The following is a 22,928-nucleotide window of genomic DNA, read 5'->3' on the forward strand; positions in this document are numbered from 1 at the left end:
TAGGTTTTCCTCTGTGTGGATATTTATCTCTTTTTAATTAAGAAAAAAGTTAAAAACAGACACAAACTTTACAGCTGAACAGAATGGACCACAAATCCTAGCTCTACTATGTACCAGCTATGTAAACTTGAGCAAGTCACTTTGAATCTCAGTTTTCTTACCTAAAAATGGAGAATGTAAAAGTATTTACCTTATGAGACTACTATGAGGATACATTAAATAATGTATGCAGTGTGCATAGCACAGTATCTGTCACATGGTGTTAGCATTCAATAAATGTTATTTATGATTAGCATTCATCATACATTTTCCACAACAAAATGCATGTCTTTAATAATCAGAAAAATGTTTAAATCTTAAGAATAATTTTCAAAATGTATTATTACATCATAGCGTTGAAACAGATCACAATCAACACTAAATGCTGGTGACAAAAGGGTCTAGGTATCCATTAGCATAGACACTACTAGCAGTAGTTTTCAAATCTACCTCACTACTCCCCCTTAGGCCAAACCAAGCACAATGCACACGTCGGCCTTTTTTCAAAAAGCTTGTTTGAAGTGTGGTACTTTTGGATTCCTCTGAGGAGAACTCAGCATGACAGCTGGTTGCAAGCTGAAGTGCTCCATGCTTTTTACACTCCTGAGACCAGACCTTCCAATGTGTGTCACACCACTGACATGATTTTTGAAATGTGCAAAAGTGACACGGTACTATATGAAAACAGACACAATAAGTCAACCCATCTGAAAATACCTCACGGGGAATCAACCACTTGGTCCAGTGCTGTTGTGGTTCAGTGTTTACACAGTTGTTAGCAGGCTATTTTTGGTCCTGCTTCTACCCCAATTCAAGTCCTCACCATTACTTGCATGGAACATCACACCAACTTCCGAAAAGGTCTCTCTGCCCTCTTTTCTCCCCTTCCAGACCATTTTCCACATTTCCAAGCATGTTTTATCTGGGAAATATAAATTAGACCATTTCACTGACCTGACAAAGTGTTTTCATTGCCTATATGTTTTAAGCCAGGATGTAAGTATCAATGGTTAGATGTGCTAGAGTAAATAAATGAGTGAATGAATTAATAATCAAATCTGTCCTCCTCCCCTTTTGTAGATGAGGCTATTGAAGCCTTGGGAAGGCAGTCTTTTGGTCATGGTCACTGAGGAAGTCAGGGGAAATATCAGATTTGATCCTAGGATTCCCGAGTTCTCCTTACCTACTTTAACTTCTGGCTCTGGGTTGACCTTGGGAATGAATATCTACTGAGCCCAGAGGCCTACCAAGCCCAGAGCACTGAGAACTTGCTGGATCTGGAAAAGAACTGGGTGGCTTTGTTTGCCTTGTTAGCTTGCTCTGCAAATCTCAGACTTCGTCATTTCTGCAATGTGAAAACAACAAGAACAAAACAGTAGGTACCATTTCTTGAGAGCTTCCTCTGTGTCAAATATTCTACTATATTTTTTATGTTCAATATCTTATTTATTCTTTCAACAATTACAAAAAGTCAATGCCATTGCTATCCCTACTTTACAAATGATGAAGATATTTGCTAAAATTGACACACCTAATGTGTCATAAAATTAGGATTTGAACTTAGGTCTGTCTGACTCCGGGGTCTGTGACAGAATCCTCCAAGAAAGCTTGCTAGTCCTGTACTCTTTCACAATCTTTGCACTATTTGAACATGCTCATTATCCCATCTCAGGTTCCCATCCCCGAGTTTCCCAAAAGCTAGTAGCTTAGAACAACAGCAAAGAGCACAATAATTTGCATTAATTCCCTACAGGCAAAATGTGCTAAGAAAACTTTGGAATCTGTTTTTTTTTTTTTTTTCTATTAAACAAAACCACCACAAAATAGGCTTTTACAAAAGTTGGCTGCAAAATGAAATGTTTCCAAGTGTCAAGTGCTCTGCCACCATGAAAAGCTGTGCTGGCACATTAACCAGATGAGGGATTTTTACCCTCACTCCTTCTCAACTCCTGTCACTATTTCAGAACTACATAGGTAAATGAAGCTAGAGGAGAAAAATGGCTGCAAATAATGAAAGGAAATAAGACATATGCTTGAACCGAAGACAGGCAACAGACAATGTGGTATAATGGAGAGACATAAGAATCTAGAGACTTGGATCAGAGGTTTGGCTCTGACTCTGACTCATTCTGGCACCTCAGACTACTTCTTTCCCTTCTCTTTACCACAGTTAATTCTCTAAAAGTTATGTCTTATACTATGAGAGGTAGCTAAAAGGTGGGGAAAATCACCCTACCCCAAAAGGCAGGAAACCTAGATTCTAGTCTCAGTCCTACCAGTCACTTGCTATGCGACTCTGGATAAGTATGTTTCCCTCCCTGAATCCTTGTGTCCTCACTGGTTGAACTACATGCTCTAGTCTTCCATTCTAGAATGCTCTGTCATTTTAAAGTTTCTACAAAACTGTTGATTTGTATTAGTTGTGTCTTGCTGTTGTAGCAAATAATCATAAACTTAGTAAATAATAAAACAAGCAGTAACAATATATTACCTTATAGTTCTAGAGGGCAGAAGTCCAACAGAGATCTCACTGAACTAAAATCAAGGGGTTGATAGGGCCCAGTTATTTTCTGGAGTTTCTAGGGGTGAATCAATTTATTTTCCCATCTTCAGGAGGTCATCTACATTCCTTGGCTCATGGCCCCCTTCCTTAATCTTCGAGGTCAGCAGCATGGAATGTTCAAATCTCTCTCCCACTCTGACATTCTTATCTCCCTTATAAGGACCATTGTGATTACACCAACGTTATCCAGACATTGCAGGAAAATCTTCCCATTTTGAGATCCTTAAATTAATCACATTTATAAAGTGCTCTTTGCCACATAAAGTAACATGTCAGAGGTCCAGGGAATCAGGATGTGGACATCTTGGGGTCTTTATTCATCTTACCACAACATATTTACAAAGATGAAACTCAGGGTCTAAAGTGAAAAAATGCTAAAGGAAGGGGTAGATGTTTGCAAGACCTTGTGAGTATAGAGAATGGGGTGCTCCAAATATTAACACCACCTTAAGCTGTATTAATAAGTATAGAATGTCCAGAATGTGGGAGGAGACAGTGCTGAATACTAGGCAAGAGACTGTGGAATAAAAGAGCATGCAATACACTGAGACACCAGCTGGGGCAGCCAAGGGAGTACTGGCATCACCCATCCTCAACCCCAGGCTTCACAGCTCAGTTCCAAAAGAGACTCCTTCATTCTACTTGAGAAGAAGAAAGGGAAACGTGCAGAGGGCTTTTTTGAATCTAGGATACCGGATACCAGCTCAGCCACAGGAGGAAAGGGCACTGGCCAGAGTCATGAGGTCCCTGTTCCAGGATCTAGCTCCATGACAACATTTTTTTTTTTTTATTATACTTTAAGTTCTAGGGTACATGTGCATGACGTTATATCATGTATAACTCCCCAATGCAATCCCTCCCTCCTCCCCCCTCCCCATGATAGGCCCCAGTGTGTGATGTTCCCCTTCCCGAGTCCAAGTGATCTCATTGTTCAGTTCCCACCTAAGTGAGAACATGCGGTGTTGGTTTTCTCTTCTTGTGATAGTTTGCTAAGAATGATGGTTTCCAGCTGCATCCATGTCCCTACAAAGGACGCAAACTCATCCTTTTTGATGGCTGCATAGTATTAATGGAGTATATGTGCCACATTTTCTTAATCCAGTCTGTCACAGATGGACATTGGGTTGATTCCAAGTCTTTGCTATTGTGAATAGTGCCGCAATAAACATACGTGTGCATGTGTCTTTGTACTAGAGTAATTTATAATCCTTTGGGTATATACCCAGTAGTGGGATGGCTGGGTCATATGGTACATCTAGTTCTAGATCCTTGAGGAATCACCATACTGTTTTCCATAATGGTTGAACTAGTTTACAATCCCACCAACAGTGTAAAAGTGTTCCTATTTCTCCACATCTCTCCAACACCTGTTGTTTCCTGACTTCTTAATGATTGCCATTCTAACTGGTGTGAGATAGTATCTCATTGTGGTTTTGATTTGCATTTTTCTGATGCGAGTGATGATGAGCATTTTTTCATGTGTCTGTTGGCGGTATGGATGTTCTTTTGAGAAATGTCTGTTCATATCCTTTGCCCACTTTTTGATGGGGTTGTTGTTTTTTTCTTGTATATTTGTTTGAGTTCTTTGTAGATTCTGGATATTAGCCCTTTGTCAGATGAGTAGGTTGCAAAAATTTTCTCCCATTCTGTAGGTTGCCTGTTCACTCTGATGGTAGTTCTTTTGCTGTGCAAAAGCTCTTTAGTTTAATTAGATCCCATGTGTCAATTTTGGCTTTTGCTGCCGTTGCTTTTGGTGTTTTAGACATGAAGTCCTTGCCCATGCCTATGTCCTGAATGGTACTACCTAGATTTTCTTCTAGGGTTTTTATGGTATTAGGTCTAACATTTAAGTCTCTAATCCATCTTGAATTAATTTTCGTATAAGGGGTAAGGAAAGGATCCACTTTCAGCTTTCTACTATGGCTAGCCAATTTTCCCAGCACCATTTATTAAATAGGGAACTTTCCCCATTTCTTGTTTCTCTCAGGTTTGTCAAAGATCAGAGGCTTTAGATGTGTGGTATTATTTCTGAGGACTCTGTTCTGTTCCATGGTCTATATCTCTGTTGTGGGTACCAGTACCATGCTGTGTTTGGTTACTGTAGCCTTGTAGTATAGTTTGAAGTCAGGTAGCGTGACGCCTCCAGCTTTGTCCTTTTGACTTAGGATTGTCTTGGCAATGCGGGCTCTTTTTTGGTTCCATATGAACTTTAAAGCCGTTTTTTCCAATTCTGTAAAGAAAGTCATTGGTAGCTTGATGGGGATGGCATTGAATCTATAAATCACCTTGGGCAGTATGGCCATTTTCACGATATTGATTCTTCCTATCCATGAGCATGGTATGTTCTTCCATTTGTTTGTGCATGACAACATTTTGAGACACACCTTGGGCCTTAAGGAAACCTGCTGCCTTGAAGAAAAGGGCCCAGTCATGACAGCATTCATCACCTGCTAACCGAAGAGCCCTTCAGTCTTAATGAGAACCGATACCCAGCTCCTATATCCAGGGTCTTGGGTTAGCCTCTGAGACTTGCTGGCTTCAGGTGAAACTCAGGACATTACTGGCTGTTGTGGCTATGGGGTGAAACTCCTTCTGTTTGAGAAAAACAGAGGAAAATGTAAAGGGGACTTTGTTTTGCACCTTAGGCTCCAGCACAGTCATAGCGGGGTAGAGAAGCTGGGCACTGAGTGAACATACGCAGTAGACAGGGAATGGTCACAGCAGGCCTTGGGCAAGACCCAGTGCTGTGCTGGCTTCAGGTCTGACCCAGTGTAGTCATAGAGGTGGTGGCCACAGGGCTATTTCTATCACTCCACCCCAGTTTTAGGTGGTTAGAACAGAGACAGACTCTGTATGTTTGGGGAGAATGTAAGGGAAGTGAACAACTGTCTCTGTCTGGTAATCCAGAGAATTATCCCAGATCTTTTTCAAGACTATCAAGGCAGTACCTCTACAAACCTGCAAGAATCACAGTATTACCCCACTTGGGGTACCCCTGTAAAGAATATACCATTTAGATAACAATATCAAAGTTCTTCCAAATACCTGAAAAACCTTCCCAAGAAATACGGCTACAAAGACCCCACACAGTGAAGACTACAATAAATACCTAACTGTTTAATGCCCAAAACACCAAAGGACATCTACTGGCATCAACACTATCCAGGAAAACTGACCCTACAAATTGAACTAAGTAAGGCAACAAGGACCAATCCTGGAGAATAAAGATATGGGACTCATCACACAGAGAATTCAAAACAGCTGTCTTGAGAAAACTCAAAGAAATTCAATATAACACTGAGAACAAATTCAGAATTCTATAAGACAAATTTAACAAAGAGATTAAACTAATTAAAAATAATGAAGCAGAAAGTCTGGACCTGAACAAAGCAACTGTCATACCGAAGAAAGCATCAGAGCCCTTTAATAGCAAAATTGAACAACAAGAAGAAAGATTTAGTAAGCTTGAAGATGGACTATTTGAAAATACACAGAGGACACAAAAGAAAAGAGAATAAGAAGATGAAGTATGCCTACAGGATCTATAAAATATCTTCAAAAGGGCAAATCTAAGAGTTATTGGCCTTAAAGGGAAAGTAGGAGAAGAGATAGGGTAGAAAGTTTATTCAAAGGATAATAACAGGGAACTTCCCAAACCTAGAGAAAGATATCAATATCCAAGTAGAAGAAGGTATAGAATACCAAGCAAATTTAACCCAAAGAGGACTACCTCAAGGCATTTAATAATCAAACTCCCACAGGTTAAAGATAAAGAAAGGATCCTAAAATCAACAAGATAAAATAAACAAATAGCATACAATGGAGCTGAAATACATCTAGCAGTAGAATTTTCGGTGGAAATCCTATAGGTCAGGAGACAGTGCCATGACATTTGAAGTGTCAAAGGAAAGAGAAGTGAACATTTACCCTAACATAGTATATCAAGTGGAAATATTCTCTAAACATAAAGGAGAAAAAAAAGGCTTTCTCAGACAAACCCAAGTTGAGGGATTGTATTAATACCAGACCTGTCCTGCAAGAAATGCTAAAAGGAGTACATCAATCATACAAGGAAAGGACACTAATGAGCAATAAATAATCGCCTGAAGGTACCAAACTTACTGACAATAGCAAGTACACAGGAAAACATACCCTTATTGTAACACTGTAATTGTGGTATATCAACTAGTCTTATTCTAAGTAGAAAGATTAAATGATGAAACAATCAAAATAACAATTACAACAGCTTTTCAAGACATAGTTAATAAAATAAGATATCAATATTATACAAACAACAAAAGTTAAAAACTGATGGTAAGAAGTTAAGGTGAGTTTTTATCAATTTTCTTTTTGCTCAATTGTTTGTTTATGTAAATAGTGTTAAGTTATTATCAGGTAAAAATAATGGGTTTTAAGATAGTATTTGTGAGCATTGTGGTAACTTCAAACCAAAAAGCATATAATTCATACACAAAAAATAAAAAGCAAGAAACTAAATCGCATCACCAGAGAAAATCACCTTCACTATAGGAAGAAAAAGGCAGGCAGGCAGGCAAGAGGAAGGAAGGAAGGAAGGAAGGAAGGAAGGAAGGAAGGAAAGAAGGAAGGAGTAGAACTAGAGGAAAACAAATAACAAAATGATGGCAGTGAGTTCTTATGTATAAATTATAACATTCAACGTAAATGAACTAAACTCTCTAGTCAAAAGACAAAGACTGGCTTAGCAAGTGAAAAAACAAGACCCATTGATGAACTGGCTGAACAGGTGAAAAATCAAGACCCCACAAGAAACAAACTTCACCTATAAAGACACACAGAGACTGAAAATAAAGGCATGGAAAAAGATATTCCATGGCAATGGAAACCCAAAAAGAGTTGGAATAGCTATATTTATATCAGACAAAATAGATTTGAAGAGAAAAGCTGTAAGAAGAGACAAATGAGGTCACTATGTAATGATAAAGGGTTCAAGTCAGCAAAAGGATTTTGTGTATATATGCACCCAACACTGGAGCACCCTGATATAAAAAGAAAATATTATTAGAACTAAAGAGAGAGACAGGTCCCAGTACCACAATAAATGGAGGCTTTAAGACCCTGCTTTCAGCATTGGACATATCTTCTAGACAGAAAATGAACAAAAACTGAACATGTAATCTGCACTATAGACCAAAGGATCTATTCATCATTTACGAACATTTCATCCAAAAGCTGCAAATATACAATCTTTTCCGCAACAAATGGATCATTCTCAGGACACATCATACGTTAGGTCACAAAAAAAGTCTTAAACATTATTTTTAAATAATATTAAGGATCTTCTTGACCACAATGGAATAAAACTAGAAATTAATAAGAAAATTGTGAAAACTACAAAAATGCGTAAAAACAAAACAATATGCTCCTGAATGACTAGGGATATAATCAAGAAATTAAAAAGAAAATTGAAAAATGTACTTAAACAAATGACAATGGAAATAAACATACAAAAATTTATAAGGTACAGCAAAAGCAGTACTAAGAAGAAAGTTGACAGTTACCAATGCATACATCAATAAAGAGGAAAAACTTCAAATAAACAATCTTACTATGTATCTTAAAGAATTAGAAAAGCAAGAGCAAATGAAAGCCAAAATTAGTAGAAGAAATGAAATAATAAGATCAGAGCAGAAGTAAATGAAATTGAAATGAAAAAGACAATACAAAAAATTAATTTGAAAAGTTGTTTTTTTGAAAGTTAAACAAAATTGAAAAACATTTTAACAGTTTAAGAAAAAAAGAGAGAAGATGCTAATAAATAAAATCAGAAATGAAAAAAGAGACATCACAACTGATACTGCATAAATTAAAAACACCATTAGTGTCTACTATGAGCAACTATGTGCCCATAAATTGAAAACACTAGAAGAAATCGACAAAGTTCTAGATACATACATCCTACCAAGAATGAACAAGGAATACATTCAAAACCTGAAAAAATACAGTAACAAGTAACAAGATCAAAGCCATAATAAAAAGATCTTGGTAAAGAAACACCTGGGATTTGATGGCCTCATTGCAGAATTCTACCAAACATTTAAAGAATACCAATTCTACCATAACTATTCCAATGATAAAGGGGGAGGGGATGATTCAAAACTCGTTCTATGAGGCAGTATTATCCTCACATGAAAACCCGACAAAAAACACATGAAAAAAAAAGAATCAAAGAAAGAAAGAAAGACGAAAAAGAAAGATAAAAGAAAAGAAAGAAAGAGAAAGAAAAGAAAAGAAAAGAAAAGAAAAGAAAAGAAAAGAAAAAGAAAAAGAAAAGAAAAGAAAAAAAGAAACTACAGGCCAATATCTTGATGAATATTGATGCCAAAATTCTCAACAAAATACTAGCAAACTAAATCCAACAAACATTGAAAAGATCATTCATCATGACCAAGTGGGATTTATCTCTGGGATGTAAGGATGGTTCAATCTATGCAAATTAGTCAATGTGATACATCCTAACAACAAAATGAAGAATAAAAATAATATGGTAATTTCAATTGATGCTGAAAAAGTATTTGATAAAATTCAACATCCCTTCATGATAAAAACCTTCAAAGAATTGGGAATAGAAGGAACATACCTCAACATAATATAAGCCATATATGAAGGATTCACAGCTGGTATCATACTGAATGGGGAAAAACTGAAAGCCTTTCCTCTAAGATGTGTAACATGACAAGGATGCCCATTTTCACACTGTTATTTAATATAGTACTGGAAGTCCTAATCAGAGCAATCTGACAAAAGAAAGAAATAAAGTGCATCCAAATTGGAAAGGAAGAATTAAAATTATCTTTGTTTGCGGATGATGTGTTCTTAGATATGGAAAAACTTAGACTCCACAAGAAAACTGTAGAACTGAGAAAGACATTCAGTAAGGTTGCAGGATGCAAAAGCAGCATACAAAAATCAGTAGCATTTCCATATGTCAACAGTGAACAATGTGAAAAATTAATTTTAAAATTAATCCCATTTACAACAAACACACATAAAATTAAATACTAACAATTAACCAAATAAGTGAAAGAACTCTATAATAAAAAGTATGAAACACTGATAAAAGAAATTGAAGAGGACACAAAAAAATGGAAATATATTCCATTGTTGTTGGATTGAAATAATATTGTTAAGCTTCCATATTCCTCAAAGAAATCTACAGACTCAATACAATCCCTATCAAAATACCAATGACATTCTTCATAGAAATGGAAATAAAATCCTAAAATTTATATGAAAGCCTAAAAGGCACAGAATAGGCAAAGATATCCTAAGGAAAAAAAAAAAAAAAAATGTTGGGTCTGGGCGCAGTGTCTCCCACCTGTAATCCCAACACTTTGAGAGACCAAGGAGGCAGGTGGATCATTTGAGGTCAGAAATTCAAGATCAGCCTGGGCAACATGGTGAAACCCTGTCTCCACTAAAAATACCAAAATCAGCCAGGCATGGTGCCATGCACCTGTCGTCCCAGCTACTCAGGAGGCTGAGGCAGGAGAATTACTTGAACGTGGGAGTGGGAGGTTGCAGTGAGCTGAGAGAGCACCACTGCATTCCAGTCTAGGTGACAGAGTGAAACTTTGTCTGAAAAAATAAAAGTAAAAATAAAATAATAAAAGAAGAACAAAACTGGAAGAATCACATTACTTGATGTCAAATTATACTACAGAGCTCTAGTAACAAAAAGAGCATGGTACTGGCATGAAAACAGACACATAGTCCACTGGAACAGAATCAAGGACTCAGAAGCAAATGTATACACTGACCATAAACTCATTTTCAACAAAGGTGTCAAAAGCATACACTGGGGAAAAGACAGTATCCTCAGTAAATATTGCTGGGGAAACTGGATATAAATCTGCAGAACAATGAAACTAGTCCCCTATCTCTCACCATATACAAAACTAAAATCAAAATGGATTAGACCTAAGTCTAAGACCTCAAACTATAAAACTACTACAAGAAAACATTGGGAAACTCTGCAGGAAATTAGACTGGGCAAAAATTATTAAGCAATACCCACAATCACAGGCTACCAAAGCAAAAATGAACAAATGGATCACATTAAGTTAAAATGCTCTTGCACACCAAAGGAAAAAAACAAAGAGACAGCATACAGAACGGGAGAAATTATTTCTAAACTACCCATCTGACAAGGGATTAATAACCAGAATATATAAGGAGCTCAAACCAATCTATAGGAAAAAATCTAGTAATACAATCAAAAAATGGGCAAAAGATTTGAATAGAAATTTCTCAAAAGAAGACATACAAATGGCAAACAGGCATATGAAAAGGTGCTCAACATAGTTGATAATGAGAGAAATGCAATCAAAACTACTGTAATATCATATCACTCTGATTAAAATGTCTTATATCCAAAAGCCAGGCAATAATACATGCTGGTGAGGATGTGGAGAAAAGGGAACCCTGTACGTTGTTAGTGGAATGTAAATTAATACGACGACTATGGAGCTTTGAGGTTTCTCAGGAAACTAAAATTAGAGCTACCATATGATGCAGCAATCCTACTGCTGGGTATATGGCCCCCAAAATGGAAATGAGTATATTGAAGAGATCTGAACCTCCTACATTTGTTTCAGAACTCTTTACAATCGCTAAGAATTGAAAGCATCATAAGTGTCAATCAGCACATGAATGGATAAAGAAAATGTGGTACATATACACAATGGAGTACTATTTAGTCATAACAAAGATAAGATCCAGTCACTTGTAACGACATGGATAGAACTGGAGATTATTATGTTATGTGAAATATTCCAGGCACAGAAAGACAATCAAGTGTTCTGATTTATGAGTGGAATCTAAAAATCAAGGCAATTGTACTCATGGGGATAGAGAGTAGAAGAATAGTTACCAGAGGCTGGGAAGGGTACTGGGGAGCTGGGTGGGAGGTGGGGATGGTTAATGGGTACAAATAGAAAGAATGAATAAGACCTACTGTTTGATACATAACAGGGTGACTAATATCAACAATAACTTACTTGTAGATTTTTAAATAACTCGGAGTATAATTGCATTGTTTGTAACTCAAAGGATAATTGCCTGAGAGGATAGATACCCCATTTTCCATGATGTGCTACTTCACATTGCATGCCTGTATCAAAACATCTCAAGTACCCCATAAACATATACACCTATTTTGTACCCACACAAATGAAAATAATAAAAATAAAGGAAAATTTCAAAGAAAAGAATGCTGATGGAAATCAGTGGAGCCTAGCTAGCTTTTACGGAGATCTTCCTCCAGGATCAGTAGGCTTCTGAAACCAGAAAAGGCTTAACACAATAATTACGAGTGCAGGCTTGTGAACCTAGATGACCAAATTCAAATTCCAATTTTGCCATTTACCAGCTCTGTAACTATGGAAAAAGCACTTCCCTGTGTGTCAGTTCTCTAAAGAGAAAAATGAGAATGGTAAGAATACACGCTATGTGTTGTAGGACTGTTGAAACTGTTGTCATTTTTAAAGCATTCAGAAGACTGCCTACCATATACTGAATGCATAACAAGGGTTACCCATTGTATTTACTATTATTATTATTATTCTGTTCATTTCTCGAACAGCAAGGCTCATCAAAGAAAAGTCAGCTAGAGTTCAGAATAAAAGACTGATTACATGGGCCATGACAGATTTAGTTAACAGAAGAAAACCACTTTTCTCTTTGGATGGAAGCCACATCTTTGTCTTTCTCTGAGAACTAAAATGAATTCTTGTCTATAAACAGAGGGATGTATGAAATGACTTTTTTCTTTTCATAGTAAAGACCTCAGATGCAGGGTCCTCGGTCTGGAGAACAAGCTAGAGAAACGATCAGCTGGCCTAAATGCCCATGTGAAATGTTGACTCTAAAAAGTGAAATCACAAGGACTGAGATAGTAGTGGCAGCTGGAGGATTTTCTGCAGGGTTGAGCAGGGATCACCCTTCTGCTACACCAGTCCAATGCCAAGAAATGGCCTGGTAAGTGGGTTTGTGTAAATAAGTTGAACTAGATTACTTTAGCACCAACTTTTTAGACATACCTAGACTCTAGGCTACTAGATAACCTATAGTTACATTTGTACAGTGAGTGCCTAACCAGGCTGAGGATCAGAATCAGCTAAGGAGTTTGCTAAAAATAAATATTCCCAAAGCCCATTCCAGACCTACTAGGTGGAATCTGTGGTGGAGGATGGGGAGAGGTTGTGATTGTTAATTTTATGTGTTGATTTTGATTGGGTCCCAGTACCCAGATATTTGGTTATACATTATTCTGGATGTTTCTGGGAGAGTGTTTTCTATGAGCTTTACATTAAATTGGTGAACTGTGAGTAAAGCAGTTTGCTGTCCATAATATGGTGTGCCTCATTCAATCAGTTGAAAGCCTGAATAGAACAAAATTCTGACCTCCTTCCAGCAAGAAGGAATTTTCTAGCAGACTCCTTTCAGATGTCATCTGCAACATCAGTCCTGGGATTTCATCAGTTCTTCCAGGTTCCCCAGCAGACTGTCTTTGGCCTTAAACTGCAAATCTTTCCTGAGTCTCCAGTCTGCCAGCATCCCCCATTAGATTTTAGACTGGCCAAGCCTCCACAATCACATGAGCTAATTCCTCGAAACAAGCAGGCAAGCAAACAAACAATTATACTGATTCTGTATCTATGGAGAATCTTGGCTAATAGAGGGGACAAGAATCTGTGTTCTATACAATCATTCCAGAAGATTCTGAGGAGGAAGCTGTATTTAGAAACTAATGATATATTCAATAGTATTTTTTTTTTCCTGTTACTGGGATCTCCTATAAAACATTTCCTCCAGTAGTTATTCAGGCCCTGCCTATACATTCTAGTGACAGGAATCTCATTGCCTCAAGGACCAAAGGCAGATCAGAGGCAGCCCAGTTTGTCTTTGCATATCGCTGACTGTTCTGGCTATGTATTATTGTATATCAAACTATTCTCCAATGCTTTTGTAACTTAAAACACAAGCACTTTATTATACCTTATGATTTTTAGTGGTTAGGAATTCAGGTAAGATCTGGCTGGCTGAATTTTCTGCTCCACCTGATAGAAACTGACATCATTGGTAGTATTCAGCTGAGAAATTGGCTGATCTGAAGGGACCAAGATGGCTTTATTCATATTCCTGATTCTTTTGCTGGGAAAGCTGAAAGGCTGGCATCAGCTGGCACTAAAAGTGAGATTGCCTATATATGTTATTTTCAACGTGGTGATCTCAGACTACTAAGACTTCTTACATGACATCCCATGTTCGCAAGAAAGTATTCAAGGGACATGAACTGGAAACTGTTAATCTATTAGAGCCTAGGCCCTGAAATTGGCATAAGGCCACTGTCACCATATTCTATTGATTAAAGCATTCACAGAGCCTACCCAGAGCCAAAGAAAGGGGACATAGACACATCTCTCAGTGGAAGGAATATAAAATAATTTGTCGCCTTCTTTAATATGACATCCCAGATTGAAAATTATTTATTATATCAAGCTAAAATCTGTCTCCCTGAGCTTCCAGGAGCAAACATCTATCTGCATTCAAATCAGATGCAGGGAAAGTAAAGTTTTTGCACCCCAGGAAGAAAATTATTCTCCTAAAACCATTATGTTATCCAAGATCCAGTGCCTACCCCTTACTGGCTAGCTAACAGACCTTACTCATTCCCTCCAAGATATCCCTTAAAAAGTTTCTAGATAGTGCCTCTTATATTCAACGCCTTTAAGAGTGACCTTGTGGAGTTACGGTGATAAGACAAACTGTATGAACTTTAGGCATAGTAGGTAGGGTGTGAGAAGTTTAGGAAAGTGTTAGGAGCTTACAGCTTCCCAGTATCTTTTGTACCATGCTAGAGAGGACATATGGTCCTCATCTCAGTAACAAACATTTAGGAACTTGCCCTTAACAATTTTAAGCCAGGGTAAACTTACATTCACTAAACACCTTAAAGCCAGGTCCATTCCCAGCACTATCTTCCCTTCAACAAATTATAAAAGCAATACATTTCCTGTTGTATCCTGGTTCAAGCCCTGTTGGCCCATTTCTATTAGACTATATTTCCTCCTGACTTCTAGGATCTAAGCGAGGTTCTATTTCTGGCAGAATCAAGAGAACAACAATAAAAATATATCAGGTTGTCCACCATTACTGTGGCTTTAGTAGGCAGTTTTCCACTGACAGTGCTAAGGAGGCTGGGAGGTCTGAACTAGGTGCAGCAAAATGGCTGTGGCCAGGCTGTTTCTCTAGATTCATCCTAACTAGGTATCGCATCTCTAAAGGAAAGGTAACAGGCCTGGTCAGGGGCTCACAGACAAAACACCATTCTCCCTGGGATAAGGCACTTAGGGGAAGGGGCGGCTGTGGTCACAGCTTCAGTAATTTAATCATTCCTGCCTGCTGGCTCTGAAGAAAGCAGCTGATATTGACAAGAGAGATTCTCCCAGCACAAGCACACCAACTCTGCTGAGGGAAAGAGGGCCTCCTTAAGTGGGTCCCTGACACCCGTGCCTCCTGACTGGGAGACACTTCCCAAGAGGGGTCGACAGACACCTCATACCAGAGAGGTCCAGCTGGCATCAGGCCAGTACCCCTCTGGGACAAAGCTTCCAGAGAAAGTAGCAAGAAGCAATCTTTTTTATTCTGCAGCTCCCACTTGTGATACCCAGGTGAAAAGGGTCTGGAGTGGACCTCCAGCAAACTGCAGCAGACCTGCAGAAGAAGGGCCTGACTGTTAGAAGGAAAACTAACAACCAATAAGCAATAACATCAACATCAACAAAAAGGACATCCAAAAAAAAACCCCATGCAAAGGCCATCATCCTCAAAGACAAAAGGTAGATAAATCCATGAAGATGAGGAAAAAACAGTGTAAAAATGCTCAAAATTTCAAAAACTGGAATGCTTCTTCTCCTCCAAATGATCACAACTCCTCTTCAAAAAAGGAGAAAAAAAAAAAAAAACCTGGATGGAGAATGAGATTAATGAATTGACAGAAGCAGGCATCAGAATATGGGTAATAACAAACTCTTCTGAGCTAAAGGAGCATGCTGGAACCCAATGCAAAGAAGCTAAGAACCTTGATAAAAGGTAACAGGAATTACTAAACAGAATAGAGTCCAGAGAGAAACATAAATGACCTGTTGGAGCTGAAAAACACAACACGAGAACTTCGTGAAGCATACACAAGTATCAATAGCCGAATCAATCAAACGGAAGAAAGGATATTAGAAATTGAAAATCAACTTACTGAAATAAAGTGTGAAGACAAGTTTAAAGAAAAAAGAATGAAAAGGAACAAACAAAGCCTCCAAGAAATATGGGACTGTGTGAAAAGACCAAACTTACAATTGATTGGTGTACCTGAAAGTGACAAGAAGAACGGAACCAAGTTGGAAAACGCACTTCAGAATATTATGTAGGAGAACTTCCCCAATCTAGCAAGACAGGCCAACATTCCAATTCAGGAAATATAGAGAACACCATAAGGTACTCCTCGAGAAAAACAACCCCAAGAAACATAATCGTCAAATTCTCCAGGTTGAAATGAAGAAAAAATGTTAAGGACAGCCAGAGAGAAAGGTCAGATTACCTACAAAGGGAAGTCCATCAGACTAACAGCTGACCTCTCTGCAGAAACCTTATAAGCCAGAAGAGAGTGGGGGCCAATATTCAACATTCTTGAAGAAAAGAATTTCAATCCAGAATTTCATATGCAGCCAAATTAAGCTTCATAAGAGAAGGTGAAATAAAATTCCTTCCAGACAAACATATGCTGAGGAATTTTGTCACTGCCAGTCCTGCCTTACAAGAGATCCTGAAGGAAGCACTAAATGTGGAAATGAAAAACCAGTACCAGTAACTGCAAAAACACACCAATATAAAGAGCAATGACACTATAAAGAAACTGCATCAACTAATATGCAAAACAACCAGCTAGCATGATGATGACAGAATCAAATTCACAAATAACAATATTGACCTTCAATTTAAATGGGTAAATGCCCCAATTAAAGACACAGACTGGCAAGTTGGATAGACAGTCAAGACACATTGGTGTGCTGTATTCAGGAGACCCATCTCATGTGCAAAGACACACACAGGCTCAAAATAAAGGAATGGAGGAATATTTACAAAGCAAATGAAAAGAAAAAAAAGCAGGCGTTACAATCCTAATCTCTGATAAAACAGAATTTAAACCAACAAAGATCAAAAAAGACAATGCCCTGCTTCATAATGGTAAAGGGATCAATGCAACAAGAAGAGCTAACTATCCTGAATATATATGCACTGAAAACAGAAGCACCCAGATTCATAAAGCAAGTTATTAGAGACCTACAAAGAGACTTAAACTCCCACACAATAATAGTGGGAGACTTCAACACTCCACTGTCAATATTAGACAGATTAATGAAACAGAAAATCAACAAAGATATTAAGGGCTTGAACTCAGTTCTAGAGTAAGTGGAACTAATAGATATCTACAGAAATCTCCACCCCAAATCAACAGAATATACATTCATCTCAGTGCCACATGGCATGTATTCTAAAATCAACCACATAATTAAAAGTAAAACACTTCTCAGCAAATGCAAAAGAAACGAAATCATAACAAACAGTCTCTCAGACCACAGTGCAATGAAATTAGAATGCAGAATTAAGAAACTTACTCAAAACCATACAACTACATGTAAATTGAACAACCTGCTCCTGAATGACTACTGGGTAAACAATGAAATTAAGGCATAAATAAATAAGTTATTTGAAATCATTGAGAACAAAGAGACAATGTACCAGAATCTCTGGGACACAGCTAAAGCAGTGTTAAGAGGGAAATTTATAACACTAAATGACCACAACAGAAACCAGGAAAGATCTAAAATCGATACCCTAACATCACAATAAAAGTGCTAGAGAAGCAAGAGCAAACAAATTCAAAAGCTAGCAGAAGACAAAAATATAACTAAGATCAGAGCAGAACTGAAGGAGACAGAGACACAAAATCCCTTCAAAAGTCAATGAATCCATAAGCTGGTTTTTTGAAAAGATTAACAAAATAGGTGGACTGCTAGCTGGACTAATAAATAAGAAAACATAAAACAATCAAATAGACACAAAAAAAAAATGATGAAGGGATATCACCACTGACCCCTAGAAATAAACTACCATCAGAGAACACTATAAACACCTCTATGCAAATAAAGTAGAAAATATAGAAGACATGGATAAATTACTGGACATATACACCCTCCCAAGACTAAACCAGAAAGAAGCCGAATCCCTGAATAGACCACTAACAAGTTCTGAAATTGATGCAGTAATTGACAGCCTACCAACCAAAAAAAAAAAAAAAAAAAAAAACCAAGGACCAGACATATGTACAACTGAATTCTACCAGAGATACAAAGAAGAGTTGGTACCATTCCTTCTGAAATTATTCCGAACAATAGAAAAAGAAGGCATCTGCCCTAACTCATTTTATGAGGCCAGCATCATCCTGATACCACAACCTGGCAGAGACACAACAAAACAAGAAAATTTCAGGACAATATCCCTGATGAACATCGATGCAAATAATCTTGATAAAATACTGACAAACCAAATCCAGCAGCACATCCAACACTTATGCACCACGATTAAGTAGACTTCATCCCTGGGATTCAAGGCTGGTTCAACATACACAAATCAATAAACGTAATCCATCACATAAACAGGACCAATGACAAAAACCACATGATTATCTCAATAGATCCAGAGAAGGCCTTTGATAAAATTCAACACCACTTCATGCTAAAAACTCTCTATAAACTAGGTATTGATGAAACATATCTCAAAATAATGACTATTTTTGGCAAACCCATAGCTTATACCATACTAAATGGTCAAAAGCGGGAAGACATCCCTTTGAAAAATGGCACAAGACAAGGATGCCCTCTCTCACCACTCCTATTCAATATTGTATTGGAAGTTCTGGCTAGGGCAATCAGGCAAGAGAAAGAAATAAAGTGTATTCAAATAGGAAGAGAGGAAGTCAAATTATCTCTGTTTGCAGATGACATACTTGTATATTTAGAAAACCCCATCATCTCAGCTTGTAAACTTCTTAAGCTGATAAGCACCTTCAGCAAAGTCTCATTGATACAAAATGAATGTGCGAAAATTACAAGCATTCCTATATCCCAAAAATAGATAAGCAGGGAACCAAATAATGAGTTAACTCCTATTCACAATTGCTACAAAGAGAATAAAATACCCAGGAATACAACTTACAAGGGACTTGAAGGACCTCTTCAAGGAGAACCTCAAACCACTGCTCAATAAAATAACAGGGGACACAAACAAATGGAAAAAACTTTTTTCATGCTCATGGATAGGAAGAATCAGTTTTGTGAAAATAGCCATACTGCCCAAAGTAATTTTTAGATTTAAGACTATTCCTATCAAGCTACATTGACTTTCTTCACAAAATTAGAAAAAAACTACCTTAAATTCATATGGAACCAAAAAAGAGCCCAGATAGCCAAGACAATCCTAAGCAAATAGAACAAAGCTGGAAGCATCATGGTACCTGACTTCAAACTATACTAAAAAGTTACAGTAACCAAAACAGCATGGTATTGATACCAAAACAGATATATACACCAAATGAAACAGAACAGAGACCCCAGAAACAACACCACAATCTACAGCCATCTGATCTTTAACAAACCTGACAAAAACAATCAATGGGAAAGGATTCCACAGTTAATAAATGGTGCTTGGAAAACTGACTAGGCATATGCAGAAAACTGAAACTGGACCACTTCCTTATACCTGATATAAAAATTGGCTCAAGATGTATTAAAGACTTGAATGTGAAACCCAAAACCATAGAAACCCTAGAAGAAAACCTAGGCAATTCCATTCAGGACATAGGTATAGGCAAAGACTTCATGACTAAAACACCAAAAGCAATTGCAACAGAAGCCAAAATTGAAAAATGGGATCTAATCAAACTAAAGAGCTTCTGCACAGCAAAAGAAACTTATCATTAGAGTGAACAGGCAACCTACAAAATGGAAAAAAAAAATTTGCAATCTATCCATCTGACAAAAGTCTAATTTCCAGAATCTACACGGAATTTAAACAAATTTACAAGAAAAAGACAAACAACCCCATCAAAAAGTAGGTGAAAGATATGAACAGACACTTCTCAAAAGAAGACATTCATACAACCAACAAACATATGAAAAAAAGCTCATCATCACTGGTCGTCAGAGAGACTTGGAACCAACCCAAAAGCCCATCAATGATAGACTGGATAAAGAAAATGTGGCACATATACACTATGGAATACTATGCAGCCATAAAAAAAAATGAGTTCATTCTTTTTTGACACCACAATTGACACCACAATGAGATGACATATCACTCCAGTTAGAATGGTGATCATTAAAAAGTCAAGAAACAACAGATGCTGACAAGGCTGTGGAGAAATAGGAACAATTTTACACTGGCGGTGGGAGTGTAAATTAGTTCAACCATTGTGGAAGACAGTGTGGTGATCCCTCAGGGATCTAGAACCAGAAATACCACTTGACCCAGTAATCCATTATTGGGTATATAGCTAAAGGATTATAAAACATTCTACTATAAAGACACATGCACATGTATGTTTATTGCAGCACTATTCACACTAGCAAAGACTTGGAACCAACCCAAAAGCCCATCAATGATAGGCTGGATAAAGAAAATGTGCACATATACACTATGGAATACTATGCAACCATAAAAAAAAATGAGTTCATGTCCTTTGCAGGGACCTGGATGGAACTGGAAGCTATCATTCTCGGTAAAATTACACAGGAACAGAAAGCCAAACAACACATGTGCTCCCTCATAAGTGGGAGTTGAACAATGAGAACACATGGACACAGGGAGGAAAATATTACACCAGGGCCTGTTGGGTGTTATGCGGCAAGGGAAGGGAGAGCGTTAAGACAAATACCTAATGCATTCAGGGCTTAAAACCTAGGTGACAGGTTGATACGTGCAGCAAACCACTATGGAACATGTAAGCCTATGTAACAAACCTGAACATTCTGTACATGTATTTCAGAACTTAGTAAAGTAATTTTTTAAAATCTCTATTTTATTAAATTTGCTGATGATTCAGGCCTCCTTGGTACTAAGAAGAGCATGCTTAGGCCTCATCAACATTATTCTTCCCTCCTTCCAGCCTTTCTCCTGTCATCCACAATTTATTTAGGTTGTATGCTAAAGTAAATATCACCAGTGATACGCTGTCACATGAAAAGTAGTTAAATGTCCCCACCTAGTGGAATAAATGTAAATTCCATGTGCCCCAGTCAAAATCTGTAAGGCAGCCATTTGGACTATTTTTGTTACTAAAATCATTCTTCCTCAACGCCCCAAAGCTTTACCAACTTGTGTGAGCAGGTGCCTTCACGTTACAGTGATATTCTAGAATGGAAAAAGGAATCCAAGTAGACAACATAGAAGAAGAAAAAGAAGAGAGGGCTTTGTTACTAGAAGACATACCCAGAGTTCTAATGACAGTGTACAAATCTAGGCTCCATAGATAAGAAAGCCCATTTTAAGGCAGATTCATTCATGCTAGAAACCTCAGCATCGTGCAATATACTCTTGAAACAAACATGCACGTGTACCCCTGAACCTGGAATAAAAGTTTATTTATTTATTTATCTATTTATCTATTAGCAAGCCTAGTTTACTTCTACTCTGCTACTGTTCACCTTGGATTCTAGCTCACAAAACCATAAAAGATCAAAGTTAAAAAGGATTTCTAAAAGTATCTAGTCCAGATTTTGAGGAGTTTTGTTGATCATTATTTTCAAGAAGTAGAACCTTGCTTTTAAACTAAGTAGAAAATTCATTGCTACTCTGGTTTAAATAGGTCAGGGAAATGCTCAGACTCTTGCCTTGTCAGTCCCTCTCTCTCCCTGATACTCCCAGCATGAACATCCATGGTCCTAGAGATAGGTCAGCTCTTCTTGCTCCAAATGCCAGTGACATTAGACATGAAGAAACAGAAGTTCAAAAAGGTATTTATATACTCAATATACCTATATAACTTTGAGTTATATAGGGAGTTAGTCTAGAATTCACATTAAAGATGAATTTGCAATCTAAGATCAGAGAAAGGGGAAGGGCTCATATCACAAATATGGACTGGAAGGGGTGATGCAAATAGATGCAGTCAGTCTCAAAGGTAGTACTACATAGTCACTATTTGGTAAAAGAAAAATGCTTAATTGAAACAAATTTAATGTTAACAACTGCTACACCATGCCTATATTTGTATGGCTGAGGGGGTCTTACACAAAGATAGGGGATTAATCCAAATTTTCCACGGGGGACTTCTCTAATCTGAGTATTCAAGAAGTGGTACCAGTCAGTGTTCAGTCAAATTGTAACCTATCCTGTCTGTTGCGCTGGTTGTTATTAGGATCAAATTAAAGAGTAATGTGAAAATGCTTTGAAAATTATAAAATGCCATGCAAATATAAGGGCTTAGAATGTTATTGCTGTTATCATTATTCTATATTTTTGTTTCAATCTTGCAGAATCTTTGGCTTGGCATGGTCTTAAGAAGTTTGCTCATTCCACCTTCTGGGCTCCAGAGAGGCTGTTCCTAACCAGCTAGAGATCTATACCAGATGGTCATTATCAGCAAAGACTTGCTATACCCAATAAAGGAGCTTGCTGAACTCATCTCAGCAGTGATGGGCATGAAACTCTTCCAAAGACTATCTCAGCTCAGTCAGTTAAGCCACATTTATTAAGCACCCACTTTGCAACATTCATTGTGGAACCAGGACTTTGAATAGGATTAAGCATACAAAAAGGATCTGGAGATGCTGGGATGCTGGGCCAAAACCAAGAAGGAGAAGATTAACTGGAATATACATGTAAGGTTATGCACTTGTTTCTAAATACAAAAACAAACAAACAACAATTATAACAAATCAATGGCAGCAAAGAAAGGAAATGTGCTTAGTATTGGCATCTATAAACAAATGTTAGGGAATTTACTTACCTGAAAATTTAGTATGAGTCAGTGGAAAAATGCGGCTAACGAAGGAAATGTGTTTCAAACTGTATAAACAGAAACATAACTAAATAATGTTTAAATATTCATAGTATTCAGTCTAAAAGTAAAATAGTGCATATTTATTTTAAATAATAAAGAATTTTAAAACCTCATATTGTGTATACTAAAAAATCTCAAAGTCTTTTATAGTCATTAATAAAGTTTTAT

This window comes from Trachypithecus francoisi, unplaced genomic scaffold (assembly GCF_009764315.1).
Source record: "Trachypithecus francoisi isolate TF-2019V2 unplaced genomic scaffold, Tfra_2.0 Lachesis_group6, whole genome shotgun sequence".
Lineage (NCBI taxonomy): Eukaryota > Metazoa > Chordata > Mammalia > Primates > Cercopithecidae > Trachypithecus > Trachypithecus francoisi.